This window comes from Pezoporus wallicus, unplaced genomic scaffold, assembly GCF_028554395.1.
Source record: "Pezoporus wallicus isolate ANWC-B61680 ecotype Strahan unplaced genomic scaffold, APGP_CSIRO_Pwel_v1 contig_8705, whole genome shotgun sequence".
Taxonomy (NCBI): Eukaryota; Metazoa; Chordata; class Aves; order Psittaciformes; family Psittacidae; genus Pezoporus; species Pezoporus wallicus.
Window position 1 is genome coordinate 1671972 of NW_026638439.1, and position 18810 is coordinate 1690781.

At 41.7% G+C, this 18810-nt stretch overlaps 1 long non-coding RNA gene across 2 annotated transcripts in view; it reads right to left on the reverse strand.

The window, feature by feature from the left end:
• The window catches only part of LOC130599942 (uncharacterized), a 104605-nt gene that overhangs the window by 15254 nt on the left and 70541 nt on the right, over nucleotides 1-18810 (reverse strand). The gene's annotated exons all lie outside the window — the stretch shown is intronic.

Genomic DNA, 18810 nt, shown 5'->3' on the forward strand with positions numbered 1-18810 from the left:
AGGTATCACACAATCAGAAATATGTTTGGCTGGAAACCACAACACATGGCATCTTCAGTGAATGAGGGCAACTATTATTACAGCATAACAGGCCTGCCTTTCTCTCCTTGCCAAAAGAAAAGCTTGGAATAGCACAGAGCACATGGCACTTCAAACTTAGAAGAGAGAGACTGGCAAGAGCTTTACGGACTATGAAGAAAAAAATAAAAAGCAGCTTTGTAAAGTATCAGTCCCCTTGAAAAACAGTGCCCCATAAACCACCAGCAGCCTCTGGACTGAAGCGACCTTGAAAGAGAAGGGGTCTTAACACTAAGAAAGGGGATTGAAGGGGCAACAGGCTTGCTTGTTTTTGGGGCTCTGCTTGATTTCTGGGGTTCTCCTGCTTCTCACTGGCATTAACTTCACTAGCAGGCACGATCACGGACCTGGGGAGCCCACTCAGGGCAAAGAGATTGCTGATGTGCCAAGAGGACCCACTAACACATCGACCAGTTCCATTTCATCATTTCTCTCTGCTTCTCCATCTGCTGGATTCTTTCTGCTAACTCCTTCGGGCTGGTCCATCTGCCTACCGTGAGGTTGCTCAAGTGACATACATGGCCCTGACTCACATGAAGGATCCCGAAGTACAACTACATAGCAGCTAACGATGCGGAACTCACAGTGCAATCTCAGGTTTTCACTTGCTGACGGTCAGGCATCTCAGGTGGTTTCAATTTACAATCATCTGACCAGTCCCAGCAGAACATTTTCTTGCATAAGCTGCTCTTGCTTGTTTATAAAACCCCTCCAGGGGCACCAGGATGTTAGCTTCTGGGGAGAAAACTTCAAGTTTAAGAACTGCAAAATAAGGGGTTTGGTTTTTTTCTGACCCAGATCAGCGAGAACTCAGACCTGTTTTGACATGATGGCAATCTGCGCCATGGGTGCGGGAACAAACAGGGGCAGGAGGCTCTCATCAGAGCTCTACTTGATGTGATGCTGACTGAGTTTACTTCAAAAGAACCTCACATAGTAACAGAGGATGAGATGTCCAGAAATCATACCATGAGGGACACAGCAAGAATCTCCTCAGGTTCCAATCAAATAGATAAATAAATGCTGATATACAGACAACAGCTACTCCCATTTCACATAACCATCCTACCTTAAACTACTTGTACTTTCCTCTGTAACTCATCAGTCTGCTCCTTCTTAGTATTTACAACCCCTTGTCCTGTGTCTGTGTATCAAGGTGTGCAACAACGACCTTCTTACAGTCAGCAGCTGAACAGCAACTTTACTCTGAATAAGATAGGTGAAGTGTCTACACAGATTTAATCCAGTTAATAAGTATTCCAAAGCAACAGGATCAGACTTCCATAGGGCTGCAGCTGGAGCACAATGAAGGGCAGTGATTAAACTTCCTTAACCTGACCAGAGGGTGTTCAGCTTGAGCCCAGCTTCTCATGGTTTATCACCACTGGAGGAATCGAGAATTTAAAACCTGGTTTAAACCAGAATAGAAAAGCAGTTACAGCAAGTATTACAAATAGGAAAGGGCTGGAGGGCTCATTTAGATTAGCACATTCCTGAGAGATCAGTCTGGGTGTAGGTGTTCACACAGGCATTGAACACCATCCAGCCCACTACGATCCTCCACTGTGGAACGTGCCAGCACGGAGCATATCACAGGATGCAGCAGAATTTCAATCAAAAATCCTAGTCAAGGTGGAACTGTGTGACATCAAGGGTTTTATTTTATCAACCACAGACCTAGGCAGGCTGCGAGATCTTCAGGGTTTGGCTTTGTGCTCTCTAAAAAAGTATAACACCCCTTACCATAGGCTGCAGCCAGGGGAGATCAGAACTCAGCATCTCCTGGGGCCTGGCTCTGGGCTGGAGGATACCTGTACTTCTCAAATGTGCACTGGAACAGAGATGTGAAACATCCCGAAGAATCTGGTAGGCTGAAGAGCTCTAAATTTCCAGAAGAATTAATTTCACCCTAATTTCTCATTCTTAGGAATTATCTTTCCAGGCAGCTAAATAGTGACTGTATCTGATTACAATTCAATTTAATACAAACCCTGCAGAATACCCCCACACATACTTGGAACAGAAAAGGGAAATGCAGTTATCTGAGATTCTCCATTCATTCGGAGCACAACACTGCTGAAACCTGGGCATGTCTCTCACCAGTGCTCACAAGATGGTGTTGTAATCAATGCCAAAAATTCAGCAGCTTGATCATATGCAATTTTTTCCTACTGACAAAGTATTCCACAGAGCTGTATTTCTATTCGGATTCCATATGTCACTTCAATTTCTGATCAGAGCTTGATCAAAAAAAATTACAGCCTGCCTCAATGAGCCAATAAAAAAGGATCATTTCTTTTTACATATCAACATTTATTATCTCAATCATTTCAGAAATATAATCATTATAGTCCCTTGTACTGGAACAGCTACTCCCCACACACTCACCCTGGGAGGTCGTCTGTACAGATGCTCTTTCTCCTTTTGTTTCTGAGGGTGGCTTGCTGCCCTACAGCCAAATATGCCATCAAGCATAATCAAGAGAAAAATTAATTATAAGAGGTTAAGGGTTTTTTCTCCCTATTCCTCAATACCCTGATTCTTTAATATTACTATTATTTCATTCCCTCTCCCCAAATAAGGTAAAGTTTGAGTAGAAAGTCAATGGCAGGGGAAGTCTCATGTCAGAAGGAATGACTGGGTGGACCATCCTGAACTCTGGATTTCCCAGGCCTTTCTCATTCAACTGGGGCCACATAGGTTTAACCAGAGCACAGCTCACAGCTGGCTACACAGATTCTATAAGCATACACCCCCCCCCCCCCAATTGGAAACCATCAATACTCAGATTAATCTTGGGTTGCAGAATCACTAATCATATCTGTTTGTTTTATACTCCTTCAGAATCTTCCTAAGGAAATTGATCCATCCTTCCTACTGAACACCCAAGATAGACAGTCTTTGTGAAAACAGCATCCTTTTACAAATCACATCAATACTGGAAAAACACCAGAAAAAACAAGGCAGCTTTATCGATTTAAACATTAAAATAACATCTGCTTTTTGTGCCTGTGCAGTCTCCCATGAGTGATAATTGGACTTTTAAAGAGGAGCTGATATTGAACCTCTGTTATCCACCAGTTCTCCTCCCCTTTTTCATAACAGCCACAAAAGATTAGACATAATACGCCTAATTAGTCAAGAACAACATTAAAACCACTGCCTGGGCTGAAACACATAGGGAAAGAGTAACCGAGCTTCTTGGTAACTAGAGATCATCTAAGTCAAACCTGGGGTCTTTGTGTGACTGGATGCACAACTGGAAGGTGGACATTTGTATGACCTGCACAGCATGTAAACTCCTTACTGAAAACCTTATCCTCACCAAAAACATTTGGATCAATTCTATTACTTCCATTAAAACATTTGATCATTTTCATTCAAAATTGATTCTTTGTAACTCAAGGTACCTCAACTCAAAGTGATTTTATCTTTGCAGAGACTAATCCAAGTACTGCACGAGACAGAACAGAACCAAAACAAAACGTGGTTCCCATTTTCCAATGATAACGTTCCAGCTTTGTGAGTTGGAGCAGGAATGTTTAAGGATCACAGTTAAGCTACACCTAAGCTTCCCTGCAAAGTAAAGCTAAGATAACTAACTTCATGCTTTTGCTTCACACATTGCTGTTATCTCCAAAATCCACATGCTCTGCAGGAAATATTTGCTAAGTACAGCAACACACTACCCATGAATCTGGAGCAGATACTGAGGATCAGAATAAACTGGATGTGCTTTATACATCACTCCAAGCAGCACCACTCATAGGCAGAAAAGACTTAAAACTTCATAATAAAACAAGCCAAGGATTTGTGTATTTTTATTCATTTTAAATAGAGGATCAGTGCAGGATTGTGAGGACTTGTGTTCCAAGCCGATCAAACAACAGGAATCAACTGATAGTGAGCTGAAGCATCAGAAAGTGGAGAAATCCCTCAGCTGGGGTCCTACAGGCACAGCTCTGCCCCAGCACAGGGCTGCCATAGGAAAGGAGAAGCACCCAGTACTGCCTCCACCTATGGGTCGGTCACCCAGCTCAGGCTCCCAGCCCTGGTGCAAAGGAAAGGCCCCACAATCACCTCAGTCTACACCAGCACTTCCAGCCTGGCAGGAGGTACAATGTGGAGGCCTGACCTGCCACACACATGGAGATGCATCACCTGGTTGTGCACAGACAGGGGCAGGCAGCCCCACGGCAGCTGACAGGTTCCTGAACCCCTAGCATTTCATGGAGACACTAGACTTGTGATACAACCAATTTTAATTTACCCTGCCTTTATGTAGTGGGAGATACAAGACAACAGTACTCCCCCAACACACAGCAGCAGACTACTTAGATAAGCAAAGCTAAACTCAGAATTTTGACAGCAGTGTTGTCAATCTCACACCAGCTGCCTCACCAAATGCCCTCCTGTAGATAACTGCCCTGTGAAGGCAATGTGTGGGCACACAGCTACTTTCTCTGCCCTCAGCAGGCTGTACATTGGTTCATGTCTCAGCCTCAGGAGAGCAGCATTTTGGTCTTCCTTGCATGGCAGCACACAGCAGGAGCTTGCACAGATCTCCATGAGCAGTGCTGGAGCCACCACAAGCCTGGGAAAGCTGCTGTCCCAGCAGATGACTGTGATGTTGTGTGATCCATCTGCAGCAAACAGGATTACAATGGAATTGTGGTGTCTGCATTTCCTTGCAGGTTCATGAGCAGGCCTGTGACCACAATTTGACCTGACAAATCCACAAGCTAAAGACCCTTGCCTAGTGACTCCTGCTGTTCTCTGAGGACATGTGGCCCAAGGAAGAAACACACTGACAATCTCCCCTGTCTCACTGCCTCAATGCCACTCTCTTTGATTTAAGAATGCTGTCAATGGCTTAAACTTTTCTTTCAAAACTATACTGCTTAAGGATGGCTGGCACAAAGCAACCTATCATGATAAAAGGAAAGAGGCAGTTGGTTTTATTTATATATGTGTGTATACATATGTAGTTTTCATACATACACTACATATATACTCCTTCCAGACAGGTTAAATTAGACTCTAATTTACAGGAGATTGTTCAGGACAGTATTTAAACTCATAACTTTACGCTTCAGCGTCGGTCCCTGACGACTGTAAAATAAAATAAAGCTGATCTTCAGACAGCAAGATGAAAATGAAGATATGGTTGCTGAAGTCTCCTCTCCAACAAAGGGAAGAAAACATGACCGAAGAATGGAAATGCATCAGCATTGTCTGTGTGTACTTTCAATTTTCAAGTGCAGGTTACCAGAGAGCATGGTGCCTTCTAGAGACCCTGCTAGCGACAGGTGATCTCTGCTGACCTCACAGCCCCTAATAGCTGTTCTCACTGACTGAAGTCACTCAGAAGCAAGAGCAGTGCTGTCAGATGCAACTTTACTAAATGCTAAACTCAGCCACCAAATTGCTTGTTTCTGACAGATGTTTCTGTTTAAAGCCACTAGGAACCGTATGGATCATTCCACCTCAGCAGTCTCAAGAGCCAGCCCAGTGACTCCAAGAGGAGAGATCTGCCAGGAACAAATGAAAAATGTAATTACATCAGCAGACAAAATTTGGATCAAGATGAGAGGATGTGACATGACAATGGGATTACACTATTAACAAGACATAATAAGGTTTGGCTATTTATCATTTCACAATCACTCTTCACAGCACTAGAAGGAAGTGCTGGCAAAGCAGCACGAAAAATGTTTTGCATTTAAATTGTAAACTGAAGAGCAACTTTTTCATCTAAATGTGGGCAGTGTCTAGTGGAAATCTGAGCTGTCTGGGGGGGCTACATAACAGCAGTAAGTTAAATCCACTGCCAGCACAAGGTACACTAGGAGATGCTTCCCCACTCCAAGGCTGTGCCACTAATCCTACCAGCAGAGCAGCACTTCCCAACTGAGCCTGAAGGAGCCACCTGTGTGAACACACTTGTCATTCCCTGACTCGGGAAGCCCAGGAGAGATTACAAAGTATTTACAATCTATCACTAACCAAACTGTAACACCGAGCAAAGCAATTAAGTAACAACACACTATAAATGATGAACGTTTCTAGGATCGTGAACTACATGTAATAGGAAAACAAGCGTTAACAGCACAGGAACTGCAGCCATGACTGCCTGCACTGAAAAGCTTGTTTCAGTGCGCAGCTGCTGTAGTTGACAAGGGTGTGTGCTCCACCCAGACATAACTGGTCATTAACAATTTAACACAGCAGCCAGCTAGGTAGGGTTTGGGCTGGAGATCGAGCAAGTGGAACAGCAATGAGGGAGAGACAAAAGATGAGGTTTTCTCCTCAAAGCGCTTCATCGAATCCTCAGCTTTAAAGACATCGCTAGCTGCAATTAGAGATAAAGGACTTCAGTTAACATATGAGTCAGTGTTGACAGCAATAAAAGGACACATTGCAGCAGAAGTACACTTACTCTTAAGCACACTTTAATCCTCCTATACATGTTCTGAAAATAATTCCTCTGTGTCAAATTCAGTATGGCTTTTTGATACAATTAGCTTATTACGTAGAGCTCTGGTAGTCCTGATAGGAAAGGAATCTAGATACACATCAGTTCTGGCTTAAGTTTTGCATTAAAAAAAAAGATAAAAAATAAATCCTTCCTCTCAAGCTCATCTTCTCATAAATCCTATTAACAAGAGATATTCTGAGATAATTACAAGGCTCCAGCATCTCTCCTTTCCTCAGTGACTTTCGATATTGTACATCATCATGACAATGCAGTAGACCCTGCCAGCAGCAGCACCTATAAATGCCATTGTATTTTGTCCATTGCCCTTCAACTAAATACTGGGGTTTTTTTTATTCTTAAAGGAAACATGCACATAAATGAACAGGAGTGAAGAGAGAAACTATGAGAAAGGGGCAGCACTTAATGGTTTTGAAAAACATACAAGCTCTCCAACAACATAACAGTGACTTCAACAGGACAACTGAAAATCAAGGAGTTCTGTGAGCACTGTGGGATATGGTCCTTGTGGCTTCCCCAGCGCCCACAGAAGCTGAGCTCATACTACCACCCTCCTTAGTGGGGTGCATAAGCAGGAGGGGCTTTTCCTCCCTGCCCAGTGGTAAGAACCTGACAAATTTAACCCCCCTCCTGCTCAGCATTTGGTGCAAGCTGGTCCACAGATTCCAAACTGCCAACCATATGGCATGTGCCAGGGACACCTAGATGGCAGTTTTCAGATACCTCTGGGCCATTTACATGATTGTATTCACAAGGACCATGCTGTGCCCCTCAGCTGTTAAAAAACCATGGTCCTTCTGTAGGACCCACAGAAACAACCTTCAAATCTGATCTTCCACAGTTCAAAACTCTACTTCCAGAAAAGCTGGTTATCTGAAGTCTATAAATCCACATCTCCTGCAGCAGGAGGTAAGACAGACCAGAGTTATCTGTAAAAAGCTCCTCACATTCAAGTATAAACATTTAGAGCAGTAAATAGAATTTAACTAAGCTAATACGTGCAGCTAATAAAAACTTCTACAGAGCTAAAATGTTCCAATTATATCCCAACACCAAAGCTCTGAATTTTAATTCCTTTCAAGTGTTGAGGAGCCCACGACAAGCAGCTTACACCAGTGCAGTTCCAGGGTTGCGGATCCTTGTCTCTCAGTGCTTGCCCCCCCTGCACTGTGATGAATGCCACTGATTGACAGCTGAGCTACTTCTGATGCGTAACACGCAAATAACTTTATCACAAAAAAAAAAGCCACAAAGTCTTTTTATAATCATTGGAACTCAGGAGGGTAAAAGGTGCTAAGAAAGGCTTCTCCAGTTAACAGCTTAAATGTGACAATTTTAGCAGCCACATATGTACTCAGTATGGTTCAATTTCCCCCCTAGATGTGGTTCTGATCCTAGGTAGGCAAACCAGCTCGTTTGTCCTAATTCTGAAACAGGGCATGCAAGTCTCCTTCAATCTCAATTAGCCAGTAGGAAATTTATTTAGAAAGCTGACAGGAACTATTTGGGGGATTAATGATCACTGATTTATGAATATTGAGTAGCATTTCAATAATCCAAGCAGAGTAATCACTTGTAGCTGAAGCCAGTTCTCCCAACCATTATAGTCTGTAGCAATCACTCAAAGGCAGTTAAATGATTCTGATTTATGACCTTAACCTACAGGGCCCAGTACATTTGCTCTATCAGTGTGTAAATTCTAAAAACGCAATTCCCTGCACCTCTAGAGAGCCAATTTAAGTCAACATTATGCATGAGCTGAGCATGCTTGAATTCTCAGATCTCTTATTTCACTCATTAAATTTGCACTGAACATCTTGCAATTAAAATTTCATATAGATTTTTTTCTTATGATTGACATTTGGCCTTGGCAAAATGAGTTTAAATTTTGTTTCTCTAAAGATTTAGAACGAGAGAGATTGATCTAGACATTGTTTTCTGCAAGATGATGATGATGGAGCACTAATGCTTCTATTAGCATTTTGAAAAGCCTCTTTTTGCTGGAAGACTGTCTATCAGTAATAAGTGAAAGCCACTCAGTAACCAAAGCCAAAGCTACAGCTCTTACAGCAGCACCAAACGTGTTGCTGTGCAGTCTTCATGTGACCCTTTCCTGGTTTTAGGCCAACATCTTTAACTGGGGTGGAACAAATTGGGCCTTCCAGTACAAACCAATATGTGCTCATCTGCAATGAACAAGCAGCAGTTCTTCTATGCGAGTTTGAAAACAAGCCCAGGACAAGCAGAAAGAGCAGTGATTTCTGAAATGGTGAATTGTTTGGACTGACCAAAACACTAGATTTGTTGTGCTAAAATCAGGCAGCTAATTTATTTTATGTTCCATCCCTCAGGCAATGAGTTCAAAGGAAGCACAGTTCTGCCATTCAGTGACCCCACCTGCTTACTGTTTACAACATACTTTCTATGCAGTAGAAGTGTCTGATTACAGAGAGGGTCCATACACCAAAGAGTTCACAACGTAGGGACAAACACAATGCCTGAACGAGGGAAGAGTAATTTATGCCTCAATTCACCAGCAGCTTAGGAAGACTGCAACATTAGGAGCCCATGGACAGAAAGTACTACACAGTGCTGCTGCAGGGAACACAATGTCTATTTGTAGCAATGCAGCTCCTAGCATAATACATTGATTCCATATGGTACTTGGAGAATGAGGGTCATGTCAGTAATAAATAACCACGCAGAAGCTGCAGCAGACCTGCTAATATTAATGTACCTCAAGAAGCAAAGAGGAGAATGTTTTCAAAGCCTAAGGAGCTGACTAAAGGAAGCTTCCCCTGGGCTGAAGAAACACAAATGCACATTCACAGTATCCATTTAGATCCACCGCGGCAGTGATGGGGGAAGCCGATATTCATGTCAGCATTCATATGTGAGCATCTGGGTCCTGCTTCAGGTGTGTATGCCTGCCCACGTACGAAACATGAGAAGGCACCCTCCTCCCATCCTAGAAGCATTTAAGACACTGCAGACTGCCAGCCAACCACAAGGAAGAACTCTTAAACCCTGTATCTATACACCACTTCCAGCTTCCCCACTCTTCATCGCATCAGACTGAGCACAGTGTTTGCCTTACAGCAGACTATAAGGAAAAGAGCAAAAAATTTGTCTCACTATGGGAAGAGATCAATAGCGTACCTAAATTCCATTATGTAGCTAAAGGAAAAATCCAGTGTACTTGCCCTGGAGAATATCAATCTTGCAGCAGTACCCAAGGCATATTTTACTGCAGAATAGTAAAGCCTTTACAGTCACAGCATAATTACACCAATGTACTGGTATTTTAATATCATCTCTCTGAAATGAAATTTTGTTTCCATGTCCAGTCAATAATTCTGTCTCATCTCAGTGATGAACAGAGCTTAGTGAATAATTTGTTATGAATAATTTATTCACTGCATTTCACCTTTCATATCTCTGAACATTTTGTGAAATCCTGCAATGTATTCACTACCCAAAACTGCTCAGGAATAACTCACACTTGCAGACCCTGTGCTGATAGGTCACTGAAAATATGCAAACTCATTTGCCACTTGGTTACATTTACGAGATGTTGTACCTGCTCCATCACTGAATGGGTTCAGCTCAACCAAGCTGCATTCCCATTTGTTCAGGCAGCTGTAAGTCAAGTTCACTCTCATGTATTTGAGCTTGGAATATGCATTATGTATAATTTCTCCCATTTCAGAATATACAGAGGATCCAGCTGTGTTCATGGCCCCACTGTTCCAAGCGCTGTGTAGACTGACCACAAGAACCAAAGGTCTCAGCAGGCAAGACAGGAGGTAGCTGTGAACCTGCGAGAACCTCCCAGGGTGGGTCAGTTGAGACAGCCGGGAATTTTCCCAAGGAATCATTTCTTGTAAAAACAAAGACTTCTGTATCTTTGTACACAAAAGAGTTTCTTAACATATTTTGCTGAAGGAATTGCCATAAACCCAACAAAGACAAAACAGAAAATAACTGCCCCAGGTCAGCACTCCTGCTAATCACACAATCAAGCAAATATCTGATGGAGGCCAATTCAGAATAATTCACCTATTGTAGGTAAATTTTAATTCACCAATTAGCAGACAGTGTCTTAAAACAGTCAACAGCACAACAGAAGAAGAGGTTTCAGGTGGGAAGGCAGCCCCACAGCTGGAATGGGAGCATTCAGGATCTCAGGTCACACTTCCTACATTTAGCCAACGAAATACAATTTAATGAAGCTAAATTAGAAGTCCAGAGAATGGATAAACAAATTCAATAAATATTTAGTCTGCCCTCTAAAAAGACATATGGTTATATGTAACACACAATTCATTCTGCATTACTGTGAGTTGCTCTAGAAATACCACATAACTTCACTAAACAATTTATAGTTATTTAACTGATAGAAACTGAAGCCTTCAGAATTATGAGGCTCTATGTCATAGCTGTGTTACAACAGCAAGATTTACAGGCCTGGAAAGAATAATACTTTAGCTTTGCGTACTTGTGTAATTATCTTAACAACTGAAATGTCACCAATGATACAACACGGTCATAAGTAATTAACCACCTTATTAAAACCTAGAAATTAAAATTAATTCATGTTCAGATAAAATGACCTTCACAGTTAGATTTCAGTAGCCCATGAACATCAGCAATCCTGAAAACAGGGGAAATTAAGGGATGCTGAACACTTTAATGGGAATTTGCAATGTAGAGCGCAAAGGAACAGCAAGATAGAACACACCAGGATGACCAGTGTTCTGTTTAATCACTGCTGAGATGTCATTGGAAAAAAGATGACATGTCTCCTCACTATGTTAAAATAAGGTCAGTTTTTGAAAGAGGAAGATGAGGAAAACTGGGAACAGAAGAGTTCCTGGAGTACTGGAAAAGACTTTATGTATTCCAAACACCTACAGTTAAATCCATGCAGCTTTAAAATAAATAAATTATATATATATATATATATAAATTTTCAAAAGAGGGGCAGGGGAGGAAAATCTCAAATATTAAGCTGAAAAAGTCTTACTTGTTCTGTCCAGCACTGGGTGTAGCTATTTGATGAGGAAAAGCAGTAGCATCTTATCACACAGAATAAAGCATCTCCATATTTAAAGATCACAAGGAGTCTATCAGGGAGAAAACATGGATTTTAAAGCATTATCAAACTTTTCATTAAAACCCTGGCAATTGAAAGCTGTCATTCTACAGTCATGAACTAAAGAACTAACTAAACAGTCGTTAGTGACAATTCCTATCTATTCAGAGACAATGTGCTCTGACAGGTTAAGACAAATTGCTGCCGTAAAAGCAACTGAAAAAGAGACTGTAGCACAATTCTGAGGCCAGGCATTGCAGGGAGCTCCCAGAGTTAAGTCAGAGTCCTAGAGAATTATTAATGTCAAAATTTACATAGGCCCTTAAATAAGATTTGTCATCATGAATTCTAAACCTTAGATTAATGGGAGAACTTCTGTTTGGTTGCAGGGTAATATTCTCTACTTGGAAAAGGCTCTGTGTGCTGAATATTGAATGGAAGCCACTGACAATGTGCACACGTGACTGGAGAGATTAAGGGAGGCCATGCACAGTATCCAAATGCTCCAGGCCCCAGTCTTACACAGACTTGATGCACTTCCGCACCAGGTCACAGAAAGAGTTAAGCATTTGCTTCAAGTCAGTCCCAACTGAGTGTACCTGAGCACTCACTGTGAGTTTTTACTCACAGTAAGTTACTCTTATTTGCCTGTAAGCACTCACATAGGTTAACAGGGATGTTAGGGACTTTAACACACACCCGTATCTCACCTCCTCAAGACATTACTCTCTAACTTGGGTTTTGTTAATGGCCTCTCCTGATGGACTCCAGCAGGACCAGTGTTTGCCTTCACCTCTCAAACACGCAGAACTTCTCATAGACTATCAACACTGACCACCTCTTCTTCAAATACTGTTCTCTTGGGAAGGGCTGGCAGAAGACATCTGGCTTTACAGATGTTACATATTTATTCCATGTCAACATATTTCAGTATGTCAGAGTTGATCTCAGCAATTTCCCCTCCCACACCCACCCCAGAAGAATAGAAGAATCCCATTCTTTTTCCTTTTTGAGGTTTTAAGGCAATTTCTACACAACTATATTAACTTTTCAATACACAATATATTACTAGAACAACTGTCTGCTACAACTACCCAAAGGGAGTGATCTTTTGCATCTGCTGAATACCAGATCCAAAGGCCCTGAAACTTCAGTGCACATCTCAGATTTTGTCTCTCAGAGTGTGTTCGTTCGTGAGCCATCTGGAGACAAGCACATAACATCATTAATCTCCAGCTAAGTTCCAAGACATTTCTAACACAGCTTGCCTGACTGCAGCAAGGCTTTACATTTTGCTCACTGTTAGCCCACCCACTGAAGCTCCCTAAAATCACAGAATCATTTAGATTGGAAAAGACCTGTAAAATCATTGAGTCCAGCCATTAACCCATCACTGCCAACTCCATCACTAAACCATCTTGTAGAACCAGAGTCACAAAATGCTGGTTTCTACCTCACCTTCCTACTCATCAAGTGCTAGAAAGTGGCCATGGAACAGCCAGATGCAGACACTGGCAGGCATGTTCTGAGTGCAGAATGAAGGGCTGCATTTGATTTCAGGCTTCTTACAAGTTAGATCTGGATATTTCTCAAAGCTATCAAACTACTTTGCTAAGTTTCTGTCTGCTCATTTTTAATCACCACTATAATTTCAATCTCCACCTACTGTGAACAATAAATTATAAAGAGGAGCTATAGTGTCAGAGGAAGACTTTATTATTAGGTTTTTCCTGATTTGAAATGCCCATAGCTTGCCACGCTAATGTTCTTGGTCAGTAAATAATACCACCTCCTGAGCAAAGGATGTGCTCAGAATGAACGGGTGGTCCCAGGTGACACAAAAGGAACATTATTTTCCCTTTCAGTTCCACACTTTCTTCTTAAAACAGAAATTGCAGCAGCCTCATCTCATTTCTAGGAACACAATGTGTGGAACACACATGGATTTGTACAACCACTATTGCAGAAGCTAATTAATCCAGTCTTTGTCCTAGCACCCAGGCACACACAAACATGAATGCCTACAGATAGAAATGCAAAACTTCCTAGCACCCACTCTCTTCTCCATCCCATCTCCTTCTGCTCCTGAACTGTACCAAGCCCTCTCTGGGGCTGAAAATCCCAGAAGCGTAGCACAGACTTCTGATGCGTCTGCTTGACATTGAAAAGGGTAAGCTATGGTCACCTGGCTCATCTTTTACCACATCATTATTGCACAGAATCACCAAGTGGCTGAGGTTGGAAGGCACCTATGGGAACTAGTCCAAGCGCCTGCTCCAAGCAGGGCTACCTATAACAGGTTGCTCATGCCTGTGTCCTGTTGAGTTTGGAGTATCTCCAAGGATGAAGAACCCCTCTGGAACAACCTAATCCAGCATTTGACCACTCTCTTACAGTAAAATAGTTTTTTCTTACGATTAAATTGATTTTCCTGTAGTTCAATTTGTAGCCACAGAAGACCCATTTGGTCTGCCTTGATCAAACCTCCCTTTTAAAGCGGCTCTTCTTTAAACTAGATATCCCTGGGGTCATTATCTGTACAAAAAGGAATGGAAAGAAGTTCCATTAAGATTTACATACCCACATCACACCAACCTGCAGAGCTCCATGATCAAACATGTTGTACGCTGTGAAAAGATGCAGCCCTGGAGAGTTTCTCTTGCCCCTGGCGATCTTCAAGAGGCATGTTCTTCTAATGGACCTTGTCTCCTTAGCTGCTCTTGAGCAGGTCAGATCAATGGTGCTCCTTAGTCAGGTCACAGTCATTTATTATTTGCTATAATGGCCAAAGATATGTTTAATTTCATCACCTCTGCATGAGGTGGTACAGGGATGGGTTAAGTGGATTACAAATGCAACCTCTTTTCTAGTGCAATTTTAGAAGCAGATTAGAAGTGACAAGAAAACACAGAATAATATTGAAAGTGACCCTACAGATGTTGTTAAAAGCTACATCAGGAATATTCACGAAAAACTCTGTAATGATTCAATTCTGTTGTCATCAGAAGATAAGCAGTGTTAGAATACTAACTCTGCCGTTCCGTACTTGCCAACAGAAGTGAGTAAAGGAGCCAATATGTTCTTTGTCTAAGGGCCCTTGCAAAGCTTTGCTGTAAGCAACAGGTAGTTCAGAAATGCAAATTGAAATTATGATTACATATTCTAAGAACTGTCCCCTATAAATAAACAGATTAGAAGCAAATCATCCACACTAGTTCCTTCTAGTCATAAGAAAGCAACAAAAATCTCTCTAAGCACAATACTTGTTTCTATTTTACAAAAGGCAAGTCCTTCATTTACTTCCATTCTCCCCCCATGTAGAATTTTCTCTTGTTTTTAGCTGCTCTGGTTTTTGTTTTGTTAACAGCTACAGATCACCCATGGCAAAATAAAAAAGAAAATAATTTTAAATGAACACTTCCATTTTGTTAGGAGGAGCCTCCCTCCCTGCAAAGCATCACAAAGGAAGAAAAGAAATAGATCTGAGACTAGTAATAAATTCACATCTCCAAGTGAGACCAGCAAAATAATTTCTTATTATCCATTAAATGTCGCTGAGGTTCACCATGCTCACGAAGGCTATGAACTGCATTGATTCAAGGGACAAAAGGAACAAGGCCATGCGTGCACAGACGTCCCCTCAAACATGCTGAACAGGCTGATCTGGAAGGTCTCAGATCTCCCCACTCCCTGCCAAGCCTTTCTTTATCACCATCTGCCTTTCCTCTATTAACTAATGTTTTACCCTGAAGAACATTCGAAGGCTGTTCTACTTTCAAATAATAAAATGGACATTTAACAGTGGTTTAAAAACACGTTGTTGACCTAATAAGATTGATTTTTCTTCAGGGAAGAAAATGAAATGGCAACAAATGCACTTCAGCAACATGCTGAAAGAGGAAGTTATACAAGTAATAGGTTACAGAGTGAAAGCTTTGTCTATGCTGGGCTATTAATATTTTTTTAATTGTTCTATAAATTTCTTTTTTAAGAATTTAAAGAATTTTTAAGAATTTAAAATTCTTCTTTTTTAAGAAATTTATAAATCTTAAACCAGAAAAAAAAAATCTAATTCCCACATCACACACATATCCCAGGCTTCACTAATATGCACAGGTTAATTAACAGCTGCATAACTCTGCTGCTTCCAAATCCATTGTTTCATGTTTAAACACAAGGGATGGGGATATTGATTATTAAGTTCTGTACCCTTTGGATGTAAACAAGACTGAAATCTGTCAGAATCAGAGCTCTGCTCTTCCCCATCACTATTTGCCTTGTTGTTGAGGTCTTTTTAAAAAGAAGCAGAGCATCCCCAAAACCTTAATGCCATCAAAGCATGATTTTGAAACATCTTATTGAATATGTTTTCACAGGAGTCATACAGACCCCCTTCACACCCCATGACGGGTGCTGTGCAGGTCAATGACAGACAGAAGACCTGCAATGGTTTATCAATCAGCTTAACAATAAGCCAAGAAATCACTCCCAAGCAGCTACTTGATTACTCGATGACTAAATGTAAGAACCAAGAGGACAGCAGATAGCTTGCTTTAACCAGTCATGGGACACATCACACACTCCAAGCTGGTATGTACACCTCTGGTGTGCAAAATTCCTGTTATTTCCAGCATGTACCAGTTAATCATGGACATGACAAATCAGCCAGGCATCCAAATGCCTCGTTTAGGCAATTATGACTATGAGTGGTAAAGGGAGGAGAGGAGGCACCAATCACAGGAAAGCAAAGCACATGGTTTTGTCTCTCTCCCTGTTTTGGTCAAAATAATTCCTTTTAATTGCTATATATTTTGCAACTCTATCATCATCATTCTTCGAGAGGAAAAATAGAGACTCCCTGCTGAGAATTAAATGATCTATACTTCCAAACATTTTTAAATTCTCAGCTCAAAAATGTGGCATAAATAAAATCCCAACAATGGAAAAGCATGTGAAAATCATACCATTATGCACAGAGTGGTACACAAAGCAACTACAGCGTATCTTCCATCCTTTGATCTTTGCTTGCTGTTCAACATATCCACAAATGAGAAACTTGGTAGAAATGGCCTTCCCTAAATAAAAGGTGTGCGTATGAGCACAGCATTCCAGGATAATTCCCAAGAGTCTAGTGGTAACGGTAAATATTTCCCAGTGTACTTCTGTTGAGGATTGAGGAACTTCCTGTGAAGTCCAGGAGATTTTGTTGGTGAATTCAAAGGAAGCAGGGTGTCACCTCTGGCCCACATAGGGTGTAGTGCTCAAGGAAAAGCCAGCTAACCACAGAAGAGCTAGGTAATTAAAATTCATCCATATGGGCAGAAGTGAAATTCCCATCTATAGTTCAGATTAACCCAGGCACTGATCATATTTTAAGAAAGTATAATTCATGTGGAAGTACGTGATGACCTTAAACCTCTGCTATCAATTTGAGAATAAAAGGATGGCTCGATTATCCTAAAGGTACAATTTTCCATTCCTCACAAATCCAAAGTCCCAAAGAGCGCACGGAATGCAAGACTGGGTCCTTTGAATACTGCGGCATTGAGGTTAATGGGAGATTTAAATGCACAAGAAATGTAGGATTTGGTCATGAGAATATCTGAAAAGAATTATAATAGTCATAAAAATGGAAGGATATTTATTCAAACATGCTTCAGTATCTCCTAAGTTCTTTTCCATACCCCTCTTTTCTCAGTAGCTCACTGCTGCTTCTGCTCTCCTGAATCTTCCCTAATTATTCTTTAAAATATTTATTAAAAATTTGCACAGATGGGGAAAAAGCTGAAGATGTGAAACAACATTAATTTAATAAGGAAAGGACTTGAAGCCTATTATTGGTTTAGGCAGCTGCTTTTCATGCTGTATATGGTAACTAGGAATAATTAATTTCAAAGTCCTTGATCTTTGGGAGCTTTTTCATTAATATTATTATTAATAATAGCAATTCACATTCACTCTCCCCACTCCCCTCTTGCTGGCTCTAAGTACTTGAGTGCCTCTAGGCCCCACAGCAGGCTGGATTTAAAAGCATTTACTTCCCTGGATGGGATGTAGTGCAGGCAGACTGCTGCAGAGAGCTCTTCATGGACCCCAAGGACAACCCAATGGATGTGTTGAGTTTGCAGGGCAGGAAGGGGCTGAAGCATCATAAAGCTTGGACCTGGGGAAGGTGGGTGTGTGCAGGGAGAGCTGGGAAGCTTTGGAGCTCAAGCTGCACCTAGAGCTGGAGCACTGCAGCACCTTTCTCACATCCCACATCTCTGCAACAGCCTGAACCACAAGAGAAAACAGAGTCCTGGGCTGCAAACGCATGACATGCCAGCACCCCAGCTGGCACATGCATGGATCCAACACTGCCAGCAGCAGCCTCAGCAGATGGACCTGGAGTTCAGGATGGCAATTTGCCGGGGAGGGGGGAACGACACAGAACAAATCTTGACTTCAGTCCCATCACCCAAACAAGCCACTTTGCCACACTCCAGTACAGTGCAGAACCTACACATGGGTTTTGGACTCGCGTATTGCCATTTGCTGTGTATGTTATAATAGCAGTCTTTTATGCCAGAAGGCACAGCCACTTACCATTACATATTTACCTGCTGTTGGTAGCAGCTGAGAAAGGACTGCATGAAATGCAAAGCATTTCAGCAACAGTTCAGAAGGAGAACTGGCAGTGCAGCCAGCCACATAAACTGGAAATAAACTATTACAAATCAGTGCCAACTGTTGATGTCATGACACTTTATTTGAAGTAAGGCTGGAATTCACCTCTTAAGCAAGGGGTCTAAAACATTCCAATGCGTCTGAAATGGACCTGGTGTCTCCTTTGGTTGTAAAGATGCTCCATTCCCTGTTAGTGAAGTGGAACTAAAAGCACTTCAGCATCTCACAAAGTGTTTTCAGGAAAGCACAGTGGAGAGCTGTACAGCATCCAGGTACTAACAGTAGCAGGAAGCATAAGTGTGCCCCAGGTAGTTGGTATGAGCTTGCTGTGCACTGCTCCATTTGCTTCCCCTCCAGACAGCTGGAACAGACAGCAGGTAAGCAATGCACATGCACTCCTCACACTGCTGTGAACCCACCACCTAAGCTGATGATAAAGAACTGAAAAACTAAGCAAGAGCATAAAACACAGGCC